Consider the following 22111-nt stretch of genomic DNA (forward strand, 5'->3'; position numbering starts at 1 on the left):
TCTGAATGTATCCCAAAACATACTGTACTCTGAGAGGGTGAGGAACCCCTCTGCCCTCTCCATATACTCTCCCTTTTCACATTTCAGGGGCTGTTCATCTGGACTCTGTGAAAATGTAATAATGTAACAATCCATTAAGTTGGTGTATCTCTGTGTCCAGTGAGCCATTTTCACAGATAATCATTCTAGAGAAGTGGGTCTTGGGAGAGTACAGGCCACAACTTAGACACAGTTGACTGATCCAGCAACTCCTGCTTATTTTTTTACGGACATTTAGAAACTGTAGTATTTAACAGGTTCTGATTTTGTTTTTTAAAAGTTCTCATATATCCAAAGAAATATTCATCAAGAGTGTAACCCGTTTCTTTTCAGAAGGTCTTTCACTGTCTTTCTGGAAAAACAAGATCGTAATTTTCCTTCCCATACCAATTTACTAGAAGAATTTTCTTGATAGATTTGAAATGAATCTGTAATTCTATTAACTCATTTGTCTTCTTTGTCTGGGCAGATTTTACACTGATAGGAACTGAGGAAGATAGGTAGAGGAGAATGAGGAGGATTGTGAGTCATTAGACTTTATTCTTACATGCAGTCTATCCCTCCATGTATAATATGTATAACATGATATCACAAAAGTTATAATGTGACTATCCATAGTTATAGTCACATATTATAATATAATATAGTCACATATTATATTATAAAGTTATAATGTGACTTATCATAGCATGGCTTGTGAAGATCGTACACTAAGATATTTTAAAAGAAACTTTTGTTTGTTTGAGTATTTCAACCTCTTTACTTGAGATGGAAAAGGAGAAGAACTGGGGGGGGATAAGAGCTTGCTACGTATTAAGGAGCCAAGTGGTTGGGAAATATTATGAAACATTTGAGGTTTACAAACATTATTTTAAAACAGGTACAATCAAAACATAGTAGAAATATTAATAATAATATTAGTGATGGAGACAGAAAAATAAAAATTTCTGATATGCAAATGTGGTAAATCTTTTTATTTGAATGATTAGTGTATTTATGTATGAGTATTCAAACTAACTAATAAGAATTTCAATAAATAGTAACAGAAATACTGCTTGGCCAGATGAATAATCATTTTGCCTTATAAAACAAAGATAAGTAAGTTTAAACCATTAAATCACACAAGTCATTTTACCAACACAATGAACAAAAGTAAGTTTATTTCTAGAAACAGGAAAAAAAAAGAAACTTAAGAAATATAAACTTAAATTGAGAAATTGAAACTAGCATCCTCCAAAAGAGTTATTTTTAATAAAAGTACAAAGTCAACAAATGACATGAAAGAAAATATGTAAAACAACTAAGGAAGAAATTGGAATCCCTATTTCTCAGCTGAGATGCATAAGCACCCAAGGTTATTAATTAAGAGGCAGGTCTGTCATATGTTCTGTTTCCTGGGAGATATGAACAAATGTCTAGTCTCCCAAGATAGGGAACTCACCATAGGCCAAAGAGCAGATGCCACAAGAGTTAAGCTTAGTGACCTGGTGAATTTACTTGTCATTACTTGGAGGAATGGAGACAATGGGTTGCTTATGGGAGTGGAAATGACTGCATTGCAGCTGTGTTACCAAAGCACACACCAGTATAGGTGACAGTGAACAGAATCTTGAATTGTGGAGTACAATACACAGTTGCCAGCTCAATAATTTACAGAATGTCCTGTCAAATTTGCTTAGTAGGTCTGAGCCCCTTCTCAGAACCTCAGCTTCCCTGAGAAAATCACACAACAGTTTTCAAGGTTTATGCATTCTAGAAGTATGGACCTAATGAATCTGGTAAGTTTTACAGATTTCCTGAAATGAGTTTAAGGAGTTTTCCCAAATCATGGATTGATCACAGCCCACCTGGAACATTCTGTATCATTTTGTTATGGGTCTTGTGTTGTTCAGAGATTTACCACTCTGAGCATTAGTAAATTTTAACAAAATGTAGGCTTTTATTTCCACTACTGGTGTCAGATATACACTTGGAACTTGGGATTCCCAAATGTAGATCCCAGACATATCAGTCAGAGTCATAAAGGTAAACAACAAAAGTTACATTCTATCTACCTGTAAGTAGAAGGTGATATCCAGTAAAGCAAGTCTTTGTTTACAAAAGCAGAAACAACTCTTGACATTACGACCTAACCTTGCATAAACAACAGTTTTGTTAAAATGTGTAAGACCAGGTAATTACAAAAATCAATCCTCAACAGCCATTAACATTTGGAAGGCCAAATTTGTTTTATAGTTATCTTGAAAAACCATGAATTTTTAATCTTTTAAACACATAGTAAGGCATCAAAATTAACATAAGCCATCACTGTTTCATCTCCTATTTTCTGCTGTGGTTACTGTTTTTGTTGCTGTTATAAAACATCATGACCAAGGAAAGTCATGCAAGAAAACACTAAATTTTGACTCCTTCCAGAGGGTAGTCAAGTTTAGAAGAGTGGTTCTCTACCTTGAGTCATGACCTTTTGAAGGTTGAATGATCTTTTCACACAGGTGATCTACAAACATTTCCATATACAATATTTATATTAGGACTCATAACAGTAGTAAAATTACAGTTATGAAGTAGCAATGAAAATAATTTTATGGTTAGGCTTCATCACAACATGAAGAGCTGTATTAAGGGATCACTTAGGAAAGTTGAGAACCACTGCTTTAGGCCTTTGGGGAGAATAACAGCAGGCAGGCATATATGGCTCTGTAGCAGTAGCTGAGTGCTTACTCCTGATCCATAAGTCGGAGGCAAAGGGAGAGAGAAACTAACTGGGAATAATATGGGTCTGTTTTGTTAATTTGTTTGAAATCAGTTTTTTTTTATGCAACGTATTCTGATTATAGTTTTCCCACTTTTTAACAGCCCATGTCTTAAGAAGTGTTCCCCCAGTTAATCCTGTTTTTTACCTCCCTTTTAATATATGGTCTAAGAAATATCTAGGTGTTTCATTTCCCTTCTAACCTGTGTCTCAGTAAGCTTTCCTCCACTATGAAAAGCTTTCTTGATGGACAAAACTGGTATACAACATGATCATTATTCAATTATTTTTTTCTTAAGTGTATGCAGTTTGCTGAATCTAGTGAAAATACTCATATGATGATAAGGGATATAATATGAAAATAAATTGTGATTTTTTTTTGTATTGTCAAATAGTTGTGCAAAAGCCAAATTAAGAGGGCAGGATATATTCTGAGCTCTAGTTTCAAAGATTGGAGATATTTGATTACACTAGTTCTGGAATGGGCATTGTAGAATTGAGCTGTTCATTTTATTTTGTCCCAGAATGGAAAAGCAGAAGAGAGAGAAAGAGATAGGATAGGCCCGGAGTAAGACATTACTTCCAACATAATGCAACATAAATTGGCATACTTTCTCCAACGAGACTCCATCTACTAACAATGCATCCAAGGTGAAGCCAACCTTGCATAGACAACGACTAGATGAAATAGCTTTAGGATTTAACATCAGTGTGACCAACAACGGGCAAAACTTTTCACATATGGATCTTGTATTTATGGTGTGTGTGTGTGTGTGTGTGTGTGTATTTCCCCAGTCCCAAATGGTATCATTCTGAAAGTGAAGAATAGGGTGATACAAAGGAGGGATTAAAATAAAACAGGCTGCTTGAGTTCTAGTTGAATCCAGATGCTGTAAAGTCAACAGAGGTAATCTCCTGCAACTATGAACTAACGTATCAACAAGGCCATTTTCACCCTCATAATCCAGCCACTTGACAGTAATTCCACTGAATAGAGATGAAACTGACACCCATTTGCTTTTTGAGTAGGGAAATAGTGAGGATCAAATCAGCAAGCCTTCTGTTGTTATCAAATTATTACTAATCTTTTAAATCTAAATAACACTTTCATTCACTCCATTGTATTTGAGCCCCTCATCGGTCAAAGATGTTACTTCAGTGGGATAGCACTTCACAGAATACCACTTTTCTAATGATTACATTTTACTTAGACCTAATCATAAAAATCACAAAATAAAGCAGGGTCTTGTGTGCCTTAAGTGATATCTGTTTGTGGTTGAGCTAGTGTTTTCTTTGAAAAGAATATCTGGGATTTCAGCTGTGAAGTGTGTTCCCTTAGAAGAGCTAGCTCAGTGTCTTGGTCTTCTCTGTGAGTGAATGAAGTCTTTGAACTTAGAGTACAGAAATGTTTATGGTTTAAAACTCGACAAACACACAGAACAGATCATAAGACTCTTGGATTTCTGTTAAATGAGTAACACAGACATCATTAAAAGGCTGAATGACATCCTGAGCTTTAATATTTAAAGTACCTTCAAATGAAATAGGATTTACTTAGTTATTTGGGGAGAGAAATTCTTTTCTACTCCTGACTCCTTCTATATTGAATTCTCACCCTCCTCAGCTGAAGCCGCCTCTTCCTACCCCCCACCACTTTTCTGTTTCTCATTTCACATCACCTATATCTATCTATTCTCTTCTCAAACTTTCCTGCCCTCCAAAGTATGGTCCCTTTATGCTTTCTTGTTTCTGTAGTTCCCCCAAGTAGTATATCCTCAGCTAAGGATTTAGATGAGGAACATCAGATAAGAGAGAACATGCAGTGCTTTTCTCTGCTGGATGACCTCACTCAACCCAATCTTTTTAATCCATTTACCTGCAAATTTTATTATTTTATATTTTATAGATGAATATTATTCTATAGTGTACATATAATGACATTTTCATTATCTATCATTTGCTAAAGGATATTTAGCTTGTTTTCCTTTCCTGGTTTTACTGAATAAAATTTTTATGAACTTTGCTGAGCAAGTATCTGTGGAGTAGTATGTTAAATCCTTGGGACATACATCAAGAATTGATATATCATAGATTCCCACTAGAAGGGGAAATAGAAGAGATTGCCTAAGAAAATTGGGAGCCTCAAGGTAGGAGATGAAGGGAGGCAGAAGCGGGGTAGGAGGGGAGAAGGAAAGAGGGGAGGAGAATTTGAGGGAACTGGATGTTCAGGATGAAGAACAACAGAGGGGGAGCAAGGAAGGAGATGTTTTGATTGAGGGAGCCTCTATGGAGCTAGCAAGAAACCTGGCACTAGAGAAATTCCCAGGAATCCAAAAGGATGACCCCACCTAAGTAAGACTCTAAGCAGTTGTGGAGAGGGTTCCTGAACTGGCTATGCCCTGTAATCAAATTGATGACTATCTTAAATGTCATTATAGAACCTTTATCCAGCAACTGATAGAAGGAGATACAGAGATCCACAGCTAAGCACTGGGATGAGCTCTGAAAGTCCAGGTAAAGACAGGGATAAAGAATAATATGAGCAAAAGGGTTGACACTATGATGGAGATACCCACAGGAACAGTTTGCCAGAGATAATGGGAGACCACCCGCTGACCAAACTAGGCCCTCTGAATGTGGGTGATAGTTGTATGACTGGGGCAAACATTCGGGTCACTGGCAATGATGCCAGGATTTAGCTCTACTGCTTGAACAGCCTTTATGGAGCATATTCTTTTTGGAGGGATACCTTGCTCAGCCTGGATATAGTCGGGAGGGCCTTGGTCCTGCCTCAAAGCAATGTGCTAGAATTTGTTGACTTCCCATGGAAGTCCTTGTCCTCTCTGAGGAGTGGATTGGGGAATGGTGCTTGTGTGTGTATGAGGGGGGGTGAGGTGGAGAAATGGGAGGAAGGAATCAAGGGAAAAATGAGAAAAGATTTTTTAATTAAATAAATAAATTTTAAAAATAAATTGATATGTCAAGATTACACAGCAGATTTTTTTTTTTTTTTTTTTTTAGATTTTTAGGATTTTCCATACTAATTACCTGAGGAACTGTACTAACATGCATTCCAACAACAGTGTATGAGGGTTTTTTTTTTTTACATTCAAACATCAAGCAATTACACTACTGAAAATACAGAAGTTCTAAATGTTAATGTGAACGATGCTTATTATTGTTATCATTATTATTATATTTTCTTCTCTCTTGTTTCCTTACAGCTTCTTTGCACATATACTATGGTTTCCAGTGTACTGTTTTTATGGGAGTCCTAAGTGTGTGGATGAAAGGATCACTGTGTCTAGCACCTTCACATGGACTCTTTTGGCTGTTTGTTTTGTCTTACTCTGATGTGTCAGTTTGGGTTTCATTGTATCATATCATATCATATCATATCATATCATATCATATCATATCATATCATATCATCTCTACCTACCTACCATACCATATCATACCATATCATACCATAACCATACCATATATACCATACCATACCATACCACATCACACCACTCCACATCACACCATACCACATCACATCATATATTTCCTTACAAACCTGATTTTTTCCTAATGAGAGAAAGAAAATGATTGGATCTAAATGGAAAGAGATGTAGAGAGGAACTAGGAGGGATAGAGGTAGGAAAAATTTTAATCAGGATATCTTATGTGAAAAAAAAAACAATTTCAGTAAATGGGTGGATGGAAAACCACAACAACAATGTAAAATAAAATAAAATAAATTATCACATGATAGTCCTCCTTCCTCACTTCTCTCATGCCTGTCCCTTACTCCTCTGGTTTCCTTTAAAACTCATGGCAGATTCTATTTAATTATTACTGTTACATATATATGAATGAGTAAACATATAAGTAAATTTAAAAGACAACTATGTATTTGAAAAGTACTTTATATTATTCAGGCAGATGATATACACAAGTTTTAAGGAAATGTTATATGTCCAAGCAGAATCAATGGATAAAGTTGATTTAGAAGTGGCTGTATGGTAAAATGTCAGTTGTGGCTTCTACACAAAAATTAGCAATTTGAATCAGATACTTTATTTACATTTTTCAAAAGACAACAATTTAAAAACAATACATAAATGTGCATTTGGATATACATCACATTAATTATGTAAAATGTATTTATTCTCTTGAATTTAGAAGAAATCAATATTAAATATATCAAGGTACTTCAAAAGTAAGTAAAACTAGAAAAATTAACTTAATGAAGTTTATCAGATGTACCTCTTGGTATATTTTGTTAGACATGTATAGAATATTTATTACTTTATTGGGAAAAAATATTTAAATTATTAAGTAACACAAAGTATTTAACTATAGAATATAACACAGTGTTTGAAAACAATTACTTAGAACTTTTTTATTTATAAATAGCCTGAATAATATGACCCAGTGGCATATTATTGGTTTGGCAAATATTTATTGGACACTCATGATTTTCCACATAGTCTTTCAGTTCTACATATGTACAAGGAGCTGACCTGTGGCTGTAGCTTTCTAATGTACAAGACAAAATAAATAAATAAACTTAAATTTTAAATGTGATAAACTCAAATTATCTAAATTTAAATTTGAAAAATATGACAATGTATGATGGCAATGCTACCATGATTTTACCTTAACTTAAAATTTGCAGCAGTCACAAATGTCTCAGTTACTCAAGTAGCTTGCTGTAACACAACATTAAATACTTTGAATGACTTAAGTGACCGTGGTTGCTTATCAGATACATTTTCACAAATAGCTGACAGTCACAATTTAAATTGGAACCTCAGTGTTTTATGTATGAGTTTATGTTATTTTTATTTAAAACACAGACGCTCTTTAAATAAAATTTCCATCAACAGCATGATGATAAAATGAAATGCCATGAGGAGTTCTGAGCAGTGATGAAGTCTTCTGAGTTGTTAAAGAGCTACTGATGGATATAAACAACATGCTGTCTGGAACCTGCTCTATTTGAACAGCAGGGGCGAGATTGCCAGTGTAGTCCTGCTGATTGGCTTCACAGCACCTCTACAATGAACACCCTTGCTCAGAGGGAGTAGGTCATTAGACAAAACCAAAGGTCATGGCCTCTCATGTTTGTTTAGTTTTACAGGAGAAAAAAGAGCTCACAATAATACTTTTTCCAAAGAAGAAATATGAAACTCTTAATACCCTGTATAAGTATAAACAATAAAACTAAAGGCTATATAAAGTCTGCAACTAAAGTAGGAAAAATGCAGCTCAGTCAGGAGAATCTAAATTTTGAAAATAGGTTGAAGTTCTTCCCCTAAGAACTCAAATGAAATAATGATACTTTTGTGATGTGGATAGAATAATAATGTTTTAAATGACTTTTAAAAGTTTTCATTTGTTGTGGTTAAAACGTAATGCTATAATGTTGAATTAAAGTATAATAAGATGAATGGCAAGCTCTCCAAACCATAAATTTGGGTTACAGTCTTGAAGAGTGAAGCTTATTTGTTGCAAGTGAGCCATTGGTGATAGAAAGAAAGGCACTCTCGGGAATTTAGACTAAGGCATAACTGACGTGTTATAAATTGTGTTTTTCCAAAGCTAGTGGGATTCAAAAGTGAGAAATGTGTTTGCATTCGGTTGCAGTACTGATTGTATTAACAGATGTTTAAGGATGAATGTTCCAAACCAAAGGCATCATTTGTTTGATATTTTCAGCATTATTCTGCTTTTTTTTTAAAACACACATATGTCAAAACAATTCTGAACAGCATGTTTTAAAACCGATACAAATTCCTTTAGAGAAATAGCTTCACAGGCAAAAGTAATTAATTAAGAAAATAAAGTTTGTATGGAATTAGATTTTATTCAAGTAGCACAAAAATTTGTTAATAGCTAGTAAAGAAGGAGGTTAGATGATTAGCTTATTCCTTCCACAAATAACCATTTACTTTTACTGTAATGACCTCTGAATATTATCTGGATTTTAAGGCCTTCTGTAAGTAGATCTTCTTATGTGGTAAAGAAACATAAAACAACATTGTGTCTTTTCCTTTTATATTTAATTTTTTATAAGGTTTTAAAATACGCCTTTTTAGGACATAGCATTTTACAATGTGTAAGACAGGGCCCAGAGAATAGCTGTACCACACATTGTGGGCCATTGCCATTCCAGTTACCTATGCATGAGAATCACTTTGTAGACTGCTCCATTAACACCCAAAGTAGGATATTCAAGTCATGTTATACTGTTGTAACTTTGTCTTAAAGCATTTAGAATACTGCCTATTATAGAGACTCTTCTTGTATATGTATATGTATATTTAGATTTCTTTTATCTAACAGACTAAGATTCCAGATATACACATGCTATTTATTTTTTTCTTTTTCTTTTCCCTTTATTCCTCTTTCTTTCTTTCTTTCTTTCTTTCTTTCTTTCTTTCTTTCTTTCTTTCTTTCTTTCTTTCTTTTCTCTTTCCTTCCTTCCTTCCTTCTTTCTTCTTTCTTTCTTTCTTTCTTTCTTTTCTTTCTTTCTTTCTTTCTTTCTTTCTTTCTTTCTTTGTTTCTTTCTTCCATCCTTTCTTCTTCCCTTTCTCCTTCTCTCTCTCCTTTCCTCTCTCCCCCCTCCCTCCCTTCCTCCCTCCCTCTGTCCTTCCCTCCCTCCCTCCCTCCCTCCTTCCCTCCCTCATTTCCTTCCTTCAATTCTTTCTTTTGAAATATGATCTCATGAACCCCAGGTTACCTGGAAGTTGCTGTGAAGCTAAGGATTTCTGTGAACTTCTGATCTATCTCAACCTTCCCAATGTGCTGATACTATACACATACAGCAACACCTTTTGTTTAGGCAATGATAGAGTTCCAAACTCAGGGCTTTTTGCATTATAGGCAGTTATTCTCTCAGCTGAATTACAACCCTAGTTTAGCTTACAGGAACCTTGAAGAGAATGTTTGAAGCAAAAGAGATTCTTTGTGTAATATCTACATCTGGACTATTACAGAACAGTGAGGCAGATTAATGAGAGGGGAAAGAAAATAGCCAGAGATGTCCTGTGAAGGACAGTCACTATCAAAACAAGAATGCTGTGGGAAAGAGGTGCTGAATCCTGGTGAGTTTGATGTCTTGATTCTGACAGAGTTACATAACGCTGATTTTACAGTTAGGATAAAAAAATCAATGACAGTGACATCACTAACTTGTTAGCCTGCTTTATCCTTGTATAGACAGCATTTCATAGAATAACTGAATTAATATATGTACAGGAGGCAGATTCCGTAAAGATAGGAGCAGCTTTCTCCATTCCTAGTTTCTGGGAGAAGTTAATTTTCTCAGAATATCATCCTGACCCACTATCAGTATTTCTTATTTGCCATAGGCCTTGGAAGAAATCTTTCAGGGGTGACATAATTAATAACAATGACTTTTTTCCTCATACACTGGCAGAAGAAATAATATAAGATTGAATTTTGAATGATGCAGTGCAATATTTGCATGGCAAATGTATGCTGAACTTGAACATTTATCTACTGTAATTGCAACTTTGTCAATATTATTGCCTTTGAAGATCTATACAAAATAAGAATAGTTATTTAAAAATAAAAAGCATTTTGGTATCCTTTCCTCTTTTAAAACTTCGTTATTTGTTTTCTTTTTAGATTTTTTATCCATTTTATATAACATGCTGTTATCATATTCATTTGCTTCCCCAAACTTCTCCTACATCCTAATATATTTTGTATTTAAAAAACAAATTTATCACCACTTTGACTCATGTCACAATATTTAAAGATTAAGACACAGACTAAATGTTACATACTATTCCATAGAATAACATTTTGTGAGACAGGCTTTCACTCTGTAGCCATGCTTGCTCCGAAATCACTCCTAGCTCTCAGCTAAGTTTTCTGCTAGTGTTGGCCTTTTGTTTCACTCTCCCAAGTATTGGAGGGTGCTCCATCAAACCTTGATAGAAGAGCTATTTTGAATCATGCTGTATATTATACAAGTGGAACCCAAGTGTAAGGATACCAAAAATTGTTACACTTTTAAAAAAGAATCTGTAAGATGAAGATAATATTTAGTCATATATAAATGACTTTGGGTTTTAATTTAAACATCCATTGAATGTTATTTTAAATAATAGTTTAGCTTATTTGATATATTACTATCTCAAAAGTTCTCGTTCATTATGATACTAAATGTATAAACTCAATTTTTATAACTAATAATGTAGAGTATTTAATGTTAGTGAATAAGAGTTATGTATTTATAAATCATAAATTTCAATTGTATAATTTAACTTATTCCAAATATACCAGATAAGCCCCCAGATTACTTATTTTTTATATTAATCAGATTGTAAAATTTCTTATTACTTATTTTTGATATTTTTCCAGTAGAAAATACTTGTAAACCACTCATGTTTTTATTTCTTGATCTTGTTTCATATTATTCTCCTGCTTACGTCTGTGTGACAATTAAATATCTCTAAAGCTAAAGAATATATATATAAAGTTATAGTAATAAACAAAAAAATTACAATACTGAAGTCAGTTTTTTAAGTGAAGAAACTCACATTTTCTTACAAAAGACAGAGTAATGTTTTTTCTAAGCTGGAAATATTTCTATGAATAAATGAGTTACTTGTAATGTAAAGCTATTGCTTTAGAAAAATAGAACTAGAGCATAAAAATTAATTTAGTTTATTAAATATATTAAACCTTGATTATTTATGTTTCAAAATTAACTTATAGTCTCTCATTGTAGGTTTCCTAAGGTTTTAGGAATCATTCATAAAAGATATTATCTATAAATTTACTAGGTTGAAAAAAGAAATGTTTTTACCCTGAAGAAGAAAATGTATATTCAGATCTGTATCTTGTAACTATGTGCCAAATAAATTATTATGTGTCAATGCATGGCTTGAGTTGGGCATTTCTGAGAAATAAGATTTTCCCATAATACCATGTTTCAGGTCGTCCTGTATGTTGCTGTAAGGTCACTTCCACAGCAAGGCATCTCCCCTTGCATATTGGGTACCCTACTGTTTGTGAAATATAATCCTGCACAGGCTTCAAAACTCTCTTTTTAAAAATAATTTCAGGAAGTGGTTCAATATCTGTGAAGCAGAAGTCATGCTGATTTCTGAAATGTTTAAAATAATGTGGTCCAACGGTGTTCTTCTCTGACCATATTCCATGCAGAATGCAAGGCATTACGTGTCAGTGGACAGTGAGTCACATGTGCAATTCAATATCCCTTTCTCTCTCACAGTCCTCTCTATCCTACCCTTTTAGGCAAGTAAAAGAAAATATCTTTATTTCCTATGACATCAGAGAATAGTGACTCTTCCAAACCGATAAAATGTTCTCTTGGGTTTAATGGTTTTATATGTTATGATAATCAGGCTCAGTGATTCAAAGATGCTGAGAATACCCCTGTTTCAAGAGTTACACACATTGTCAGAAAGCAATGGAATTTCTGTTATCTCCTTGGCTTGAGTATTTTCAATTCTATAATTATGCATTGAATAAGATAACTATCTAATTCAGAAACAAATTATCTGATTCTAAATGACGTTAGGATTCTATCTTAGCTCTCAGTCAGCATGCTAATATCAAGAAAATGGCTCAAAGATAGTGAGGAAACTTATAGTACTACAGGTTCAAATGTGTTTATTGTAGCGCCATAGAAATCAGTACAGAAGTTACTTAAAATATTAAAAATAAAACACCAGTATTTAATATAGTAATGCAAATTTATGTAAGTAAAAAATATATAAATGAACTCTTATTTAATTATAAAAATATGTTTAAGACAGTATTTAATTAAAATGAATGTACAGTAGTCCAGGCTGGCTTCCAATCTAGAAATACACTTGCCTCTGTTTTTCAGGTCTAGTATTAATCCATAGACCCAGAGAGACTAGGTAACAAGGATCTTTCATGGAGTCAATGCCAAGATCTCCCTGGGAAAGGGAAATAGAAGAGATTTTCTGATTGGACTGAAGCAAGTAGGGATGGGAAATGAGCATTCGGGTTTGGGGCTGTAAATAATGAATGAACTAAAAGAGACTACTGCAAAGGAGAGAGAATTTTGGCATAAGGTACAAGGGAATTTCCTAGGAATATACAACGATGACCCCAGCTAAGAGTCCTAGCAAAAGTGGTTGCATAGCCTCTCCTGTGATGAGAATTCCAGTAGAGGGAGTAGAAAATGTTAGGATCTGTGAGTCATCTCACAAAAGACCACGATTCATGAATGCAGTCAGCAGAAGAATTTATTTCTTAAGATTAAATATTCCAGCATGCATGGTCAGCCACAAGACAAGATGATGACCATGACAAGAGTTTGCAGCCTATTTTTAGCATAGCTAAGGGGAGTTTCAGAGACGGTGAATCATTGCAAATGTAATTGGTTAAGGAATCCTCAGTTACATTAGGATATTTGTAATTGACGGAGGCTTTATCTTCAAACATATTTGCACAAGGTTGGAAAAATCAGGAAATGACCTAGAAGGGAGGGTGTATAACTTATCCCTGAGACATTGTAGGGCTGATTGTAGGCCTTGCTTGTGTTCTTTCCCATCACCCTGAATGTAATTTGTTAATAAATGACCCTTTATTGGGAGAGACACATGCTTTCCCCTCTTAGAGCACTGAACCTAAATTCAGTTGTAAAAGTATAAAAACCAATGCAGCCACATAATCTTTGACCTATAGTTTGTCTCTCTATGGGATATGTTGGGATAAGGATGGCTTAGAGATTGATGCAGTGGTCAAACAATGACTGGTCTAGTCTAAAATGCATGCCAGGAGAGTAAACTCACTCCGACACTGAAACCCCTACCCTGCGGAACATCAAGACCCACAGACTGGAAGACACAGAGAGTAGGGTAGAATAAAACATTACAGAAAGCAATAAACGTCAATGTAATGATTCCTAACGATATTCTGCTGTACACATAGATTAGTATCCAGCCCAGTTGTCTTCAAAGAATCTTAGTCCAGCCAGTGAAGGAAACAAATTCGAAACCACATTAGACAGAACTCAGACAGTCCTCCCAAAGAAGGGGAGGAAGGATTATAGGACACAAAGTTGTCAATATCAACATAGAAAAACTCATAGAATCAATTAATACTGTCTCAGAAGAACTGACAGAGACTGTACTGACAACATGGGAGCCTTCATAGTTATATTATAGGGGACTAACCTAAGGCCTGTGTTCACATGCTAATATATGGAACACAGAACAGTGGGAAGAGGAGCTGCCTCTGACTCTTTATTTATTTATTCATTTATTTATTTAATTATTTATTTATTAAAGATTTCTGTCTGTTCCCTGCCACCGCCTCCCATATCCCTCCCCGTTCCCCAATCAACTCCCCCTCTCTCATCAGCCCTAAGAGCAGTCAGGGTTCCCTGCCCTGTGGGTAGTCAAAGGACCTCCCACCTCCTTCTAGGTCTATCAAGGTGAACATCCAAACAGCCTAGGCTCCCACAAAGCCAGTATGTTCAGTAGGATCAAAACCCAGTGCCATTGTTTTTGACTTCTCAGCAGTCCTCATTGTTTGCTATGTTCAGTGAGTCCGGTATTATCCCATGCTTTTTCAGACCCAGTCCAGCTGGCCTTGGTGAGTTCCTGAAAGAACATCGCCATTGTCTCAGTATGTGGGTGCACCCCTCATGGCCCTGAGTTCCTTGCTTGTGCTCTCTCTCCTTCTGCTCCTGGTTGGACCTTGGGGTTGTAGTCTGGTTCTCCAATGTGGGACTCTGTCTCTGTCTCCTTTCATCGCCTGATGAAGGTTAATATCCAGGAGGATGTCTATATGTTTTTCTTTGGGTTCACCTTCTTATTTAGCTTCTCTAGGATCACAAATTATAGGCTCAATGTCCTTTATTTATGGCTAGAAACCAAATATGAGTGAGTACATTCCATGTTCCTCTTTTTGAGTCTGGCTTACCTCACTCAGGATAGTGTTTTCTATTTCTGTCCATTTGTATGCAAAATTCAAGAAGTCATTGTTTTTTACTGCTGAGTAGTACTCTAATATGAATATATTCCATACTTTATTCATCCATTCTTCCATTGAAGGGCATCTCGGTTGTTTCCAGGTTCTGGCTATTACAAACAATGCTGCTATGAACATAGTTGAGCATATTTATTTATTTATTTTATTTATTTATTTATTAAAAATTACCACTTCTTCCCCTCCCCCCATTTCCGTTCTACTCCTCCCACTCTCCTCCTCCTCCACCCTCTCCAGTCCTAAAAGAAATCAGGGAAGTCCTGTGGGAAGTTCAAGGCCCTCCCTGCTCCATCCAAACAGACTAGGCTCCCAAAAAGCCAGTACATGCAGTAGAATCAAAATCCAGTGCCAGTTCCGGGCGGCGGAGGCACCGGCAGGCAGGCCCTGGTGGCGGAGGCACCAGCAGGCAGGCAAGTCCGGGCGGCAGAGGCACCGGCTTGCAGGCAGGCCCAGGTGGCGGAGCCACCGGCAGGCAGGCCCAGGTGGCGGAGGCACCGACAGGCAGGCCTAGGCGGCGGAAGCACCAGCGCACAGACAGTTCCGGGCGGCAGAGGCACCGGCAGGCAGGCAAGTCCGGGAGGTGGAGGCACCAGCGGGCAGGCAGGCACGGGCAGCGGAGACACTGGATGCAGGATAGTGCGGGCAAGAAACAGTGAAGCCTGCACTGAGAGCAGATTGCCCCGCTACACTTAAATCAAACCCAATAGATAGCATAGGTAAGAGGAGATGGGCAGACGCCAAGGCAAGAATTCACCCAACAATCTGAAAAACAACATGAAAACACCAGAACCCAATGATCTTACAACACAAGGACTTGAACACCCTAACACAGGAGAAGAGGAAAAAACTGACTTTTTGAAAGCAATAGAGTCCCTTAAACAACATGTAAAAAAGGCCCTCATAGAAATGGATGAGAAGTATAACAAAAAGTTTGAAGAAATGAGTAAATACGTAAATGATACCCTGGGAAGCCAAGAAAAAACGATCAAACAGGTAATGGAAACAGTCCAAGAATTGAAAACTGAAATGGAAGCAAGGAAGAAAACACAAACTGAGGACCAACTGGATATGGCAAATATAGGTCAACGAGCAGAGACTACAGAAACAAGCATAATCAATAGAATACAAGAGATAGAAGAAAGAATCTCAGATTCTGAAAACACCATAGAGAAAATAAATGGACTGATCAAAGAAAACACCAAAACCAACAAATTCTCATCACAAAACATTCAGGATATATGGGACACAATAAAAAGACCAAACCTAAGAATAATAGGGATAGAAGAAGGAGAAGAGGCACAGCTCAAAGGTCCAGAAAACATTTTTAACAAAATTATGGAAGAAAACTTCCCCAACATAAAGAAAGATATTCCTTTGAATATTCAAGAAGCATACAGAACACCAAACAGACTGGATCAAAAAAAAAAGTCCCCTCGCCATATAATAATCAAAACACAAAATATACAGATTAAAGAAAGAATATTAAGAGCTGCAAAGGAAAAAGGCCAAGTAACTTATAAAGGTAAACCGATCAGACTTACACCTGACTTCTCTATGGAAACCATGAAAGCCATAAGGTCCTGGATAGAGGTACTACAGAAACTAAGAGACCATGGATGCAAACCCAAGCTAGTATACCCAGCCAAGCTATCGTTCACTATCAATGGAGAAAACAAGACATTCCAGGATAAGAACAAATTTAAACAATACGTTGCCACAAATCCAGCCCTACAGAAAGTTATAGAAGGAAAATCACAACCCAAGGAATCCAACATTGCCAACACTGCCTACAATAACCCAGGCATCTAGCGACCCTTCAACAGCACAACTCAAAGAAAGGAGACACACAAACTCTTCTACCAAAAGCAATAAGAATAACCGGAGTTAACAACCACTGGTCACTAATATCACTTAATATTAATGGTCTCAATTCACCAATAAAAAGGCACAGGCTAAGAGATTGGATACGAAAACAGGATCCAACAGTCTGCTGTTTGCAAGAAACTCATCTCAACCACAAAGACAGGCATCTACTCAGAGTAAAGGGTTGGGAAAAGGTTTTTCAAGCAAATGGTCCTAAGAAAAAAGCAGGTGTGGCCATACTAATTTCTAACAAAACTGACTTCAAACTAAAATCAATCAGAAGAGATCGAGAGGGACACTTTATACTCATAACAGGAAGGATTCAGCAGGATGAAGTCTCAATCCTGGATATCTATGCCCCTAATATAAAAGCACCCACTTATGTAAAAGAAATATTGCTAAAACTCAAGGCAGACATCAAATCACACACACTAGTAGTAGGAGACTTCAACACACCTCTCTCACCAATGGACAGGTCAATCAGACAGAAAACTAATAGAGAATTAAGAGAATTGTTGGAGGTAATGAATCAAATGGACTTAACAGACATCTATAGAACACTCCACCCAAATAGGAAAGAATACACCTTCTTCTCTGCAGCTCATGGAACCTTCTCGAAAATTGACCACATACTTGGAAACAAAGGAAACCTCCACAGATACAAAAAAATATCAGTGTCCACCTGTGTCTTATCAGATCACCACGGATTAAAGTTAGAAGCCACCAACAATGCTACCCCAGGAAAGCTGACAAACTCATGGAAACTGAACAGTCAACTACTGAACCACACCTGGGTCAAGGAAGAAATTAAGAAAGAAATTAAAGTCTTCCTTGAATTTAATGAAAACAAAGAGACAACATACTCAAACCTATGGGACACGATGAAAGCAGTGCTAAGAGGAAAGTTCATAGCACTAAGTGCCCACTTAAAGAAAACGGAGAAAGCATACATTGGGGACTTAACAGCACACCTGAAAGCTCTAGAAAAAAAAGAAGCAGATGCGCCCAGGAGGAGTAGAAGACTGGAAATAATCAAACTGAGGGCAGAAATCAACAAAATAGAAACACAGAAAACAGTCCAAAGAATCAATGAAACAAAAAGTTGGTTCTTGGAGAAAATCAACAAGATTGACAAACCCCTATCCAAACTAATTAAACGACAGAGAGAGAACACGCAAATAAATAAGATCAGAAATGAAAAGGGGGACATAACCACAGACACAGAGGAAATTCAGAAAATCATTAGATCTTACTACAAAAGCCTGTATGCCATAAAACTGGAAAATGCAAAAGAGATGGACACGTTTTTAGATAAGTACCATATACCAAACCTAAACCAAGACCAGGTGAACGATCTAAATAGACCTGTTAGTCGCGAAGAATTAGAAACAGTTATCAAAAATCTCCCTTCCAAAAAAAGCCCAGGACCAGACGGTTTCAATGCAGATTTCTACCAGAAGTTCCAAGAAAAGCTAATACCTATACTTGTTAATGTATTTCACAATATAGAAACAGAAGAGTCATTGCCAAATTCCTTTTATGAAGCTACAGTTACCCTGATACCAAAAGCACACAAAGACCCAACCAAGATAGAGAATTACAGGCCTATCTCACTCATGAACATCGACGCAAAAATTCTCAATAAAATACTGGCAAACCGAATCCAAGAACACATTAGAAAAGTTATTCATTATGATCAAGTAGGTTTCATTCCAGAGATGCAGGGCTGGTTCAACATACGCAAATCTATCAATGTAATCAACCATATAAATAAACTGAAAGAAAAAAACCATATGATCATTTCATTAGATGCTGAAAAAGCATTCGACAAAATTCAACACTCCTTTATGATAAAGGTCTTGGAGAGATTAGGGATACAAGGGTCATACCTAAATATAATAAAAGCTATTTACAGCAAGCCGACAGCTAACATTAAATTAAATGGAGAAAAACTCAAAGCCATCCCACTAAAATCAGGAACACGACAAGGATGTCCACTCTCTCCATACCTCTTCAATATAGTGCTTGAAGTTCTAGCAATAGCAATAAGACAACATAAGGGGATCAAGGGGATCCATATTGGAAAGGAAGAAGTTAAGCTTTCATTATTTGCAGATGATATGATAGTATACATAAGCGACCCCAAAAACTCTACCAAAGAACTCCTACAGCTGATAAACAGCTTTGGGAATGTGGCAGGTTACAAAATCAACTCCAAAAATTCAGTTGCCTTCCTATACACTAAGGATAAGGAAGCAGAGAGGGAAATCAGAGAAGCATCACCTTTCACGATAGCCACAAATAGCATAAAATATCTTGGGGTAACTCTGATCAAAGAAGTGAAAGATCTATTTGGCAAGAACTTTAAGTCTTTGAAGAAAGAAATTGAAGAGGACACCAGAAAATGGAAGGACCTCCCTTGCTCTTGGATTGGGAGGATCAACATAGTAAAAATGGCAATTCTACCAAAAGCAATCTATAGATTCAACGCAATCCCCATCAAAATCCCATCAAAATTCTTCACAGATCTGGAGAAGACAATAATCAACTTTATATGGAAAAACAAAAAACCCAGGATAGCCAAAACAATCTTATACAATAAAGGATCGTCTGGGGGCATTACCATCCCTGACTTCAAACTCTATTACAGAGCTACAGTACTGAAAACGGCTTGGTACTGGCATAAAAACAGAGAAGTCGACCAATGGAATAGAATAGAAGACCCTGACTTTAGCCCACAAACCTATGAACACCTGTTTTTCGATAAAGGAGCTAAAAGTATACAATGGAAAAAAGAGAGCATCTTCAACAAATTGTGCTGGCAAAACTGGAAGTCAATCTGTAGAAGAATGAAAATAGATCCATATCTATCACCATGCACAAAACTCAAGTCCAAATGGATTAAAGACCTCAATATCAGTCCAAACACACTGAACCTGATAGAAGAGAAAGTGGGAAGTACTCTACAACACATGGGCACAGGAGAACACTTCCTACATATAACCCCAGCAGCACAAACACTAAGGACATCATTGAATAAATGGGACCTCCTGAAACTGAGAAGCTTCTGTAAAGCAAAGGACACTGTCACTAAGACAGAAAGGCAACCCACTGACTGGGAGAAGATCTTCACCAACCCCGCAACTGACAAAGGTCTGATATCCAAAATATACAAAGAACTCAAGAAATTAGACCGTAAAAGGTTAATCAATCCAATTATAAAATGGGGCACTGAGCTGAACAGAGACTTTTCAACAGAAGAAGTTCAAATGGCCAAAAGACACTTAAGATCGTGCTCAACTTCCTTAGCAATCAGGGAAATGCAAATCAAGACAACATTAAGATACCATCTTACACCAGTCAGAATGGCTAAAATCAAAAACACCAATGATAGCCTCTGCTGGAGAGGTTGTGGAGAAAGGGGCACTCTCATCCATTGCTGGTGGGACTGCAAACTTGTGCAACCACTTTGGAAAGCAGTGTGGCGGTTTCTCAGGAAGTCGGGTTCAACCTACCTCTCGACCCAGCAATACCACTATTGGGAATATACCCAAGAGATGCCCAAACATACAACAAAAGTATATGCTCAACTATGTTCATAGCAGCATTGTTTGTAATAGCCAGAACATGGAAACAACCTAGATGTCCTTCAATGGAAGAATGGATGAAGAAAGTATGGAATATATACATATTAGAGTACTACTCAGCAGTAAAAAACAATGACTTCTTGAATTTTGCATACAAATGGACGGAAATAGAAAACACTATCCTGAGTGAGGTAAGCCAGACCCAAAAAGAGGAACATGGGATGTACTCACTCATATTTGGTTTCTAGCCATAAATAAAGGACATTGAGACTATAATTCGTGATTCTAGAGAAGCTAAATAAGAAGGTGAACCCAAAGAAAAACATATAAGCATCCCCCTGAATATTAACCTTCATCAGGCGATGAAAGAAGACAGAGACAGAGACCAACATGGGAGCACTGGGCTGAAGTCTCAGGATCCAAAGGAGGAGCAGAAGGAGAGTGAGCACGAGCAAGGAACTCAGGACTGCGAGGGGTGCACCCACACACTGAGGCAATGGGGATGTTCTATCGGGAACTCACCAAGGCCACCTGGCCAGGGACTGAAAAAGCATGGGACAAAACCGGTCTCGCTGAACATAATGGACAATGAGGACTACTGAGAACTGAAGAACAATGGCAATGGGTTCTTGATCCTATTGCACGTAATGGCTTTGTGGGAGCCCAGGTAGTTTGGATGCTCACCTTAATAGACCTGGATGGAGGTGGGTGGTCCTTGGACCTCCCACAGGGCAGAGAAACCTGCTTGCTCTTTGGGCTGAGGAGGAAGGAAGACTTGATTGGGGGAGGGGGAGGGAATGGGAGGTGGTGGCGGGGAAGAGGCAGAAATCTTTAATAATTAAATAAATTAATTAATAAAAAAAAACAAAATCCAGTGCCATTATCACATGCTTCTCAGTCTGCCCTCATTGTCAGCCACATTCAGAGAGTCCATTTTGATCACATGCTCATTCAGTCCCAGTCCATCTGGCCTTGGTGAGCTCCCATTAGATCATTACCACCTTCTCCATGGCTGGATGCACTGCTCAAGGTCCTGACTTACTTGCTAATGTTCTCCCACCCTGGGTTCTTCATCTGGACCTTGGGAGCTCAGTCCAGTGATCCAATGTGGGTCTTTGTCTCTATCTCCATTAATTGTCGGATGAAAGTTCTACGGAGATATTCAAGATATTTATCAGTGTGGCTAAGGGATAAGGCCAGTTCAGGCACCTTCTCTTCTACTGCGCTAGGACCTAGCTGGGGACATCTCCTTGGACACCTGGGAACCCTCTAGAGCCAAGTCTCTTGCCAACCCTAAAAAGGCTCCCTTAATTAATATATCTTCTTCCCTGCACCTTCCTCCATCTCAACCATCCCATTCTCCCAAGGTCTCACCAATCCTCCCTTCTCCCTTCTCTCTCCCTATCTCCCCTTCCCCCCACCCCACCCTAACTCCCATGCTCCCAATTTTGCCCGGCGATCTTGTCTACTTCCAATATGCAGGAGGATAAATATATGCTTTTCTTTGGGTTCTTCTTATTTAGCTTCTCTCAGATCCTGAAATATAGGCTCAATGTCCTTTGTTTATGGCTAGAATCCATTTATGAGTGAGTAGTACCATATTCTTCTTTTTGGGTCTGGGTTATCTCACTCAGTAAAGTGTTTTCTATTTCCATTCATTTGCATGCAAAATTAAAGATGTCTTTTTTTTTTTTTTTTTTTTTTTTTTTTTTTTTTTTTACCACTGAGTAGAACTCTAAAGTGTATATGTTCCACACTTTCTTTATCCATTTTTCTATTGAGGAATACCTAAGTTGTTTTCAGGTTCTGGCTACTATAACAAATAATGGGGCTAAAAACAGAGTTAAAC

Source organism: Chionomys nivalis, chromosome 15 (assembly GCF_950005125.1).
Source record: "Chionomys nivalis chromosome 15, mChiNiv1.1, whole genome shotgun sequence".
Lineage (NCBI taxonomy): Eukaryota > Metazoa > Chordata > Mammalia > Rodentia > Cricetidae > Chionomys > Chionomys nivalis.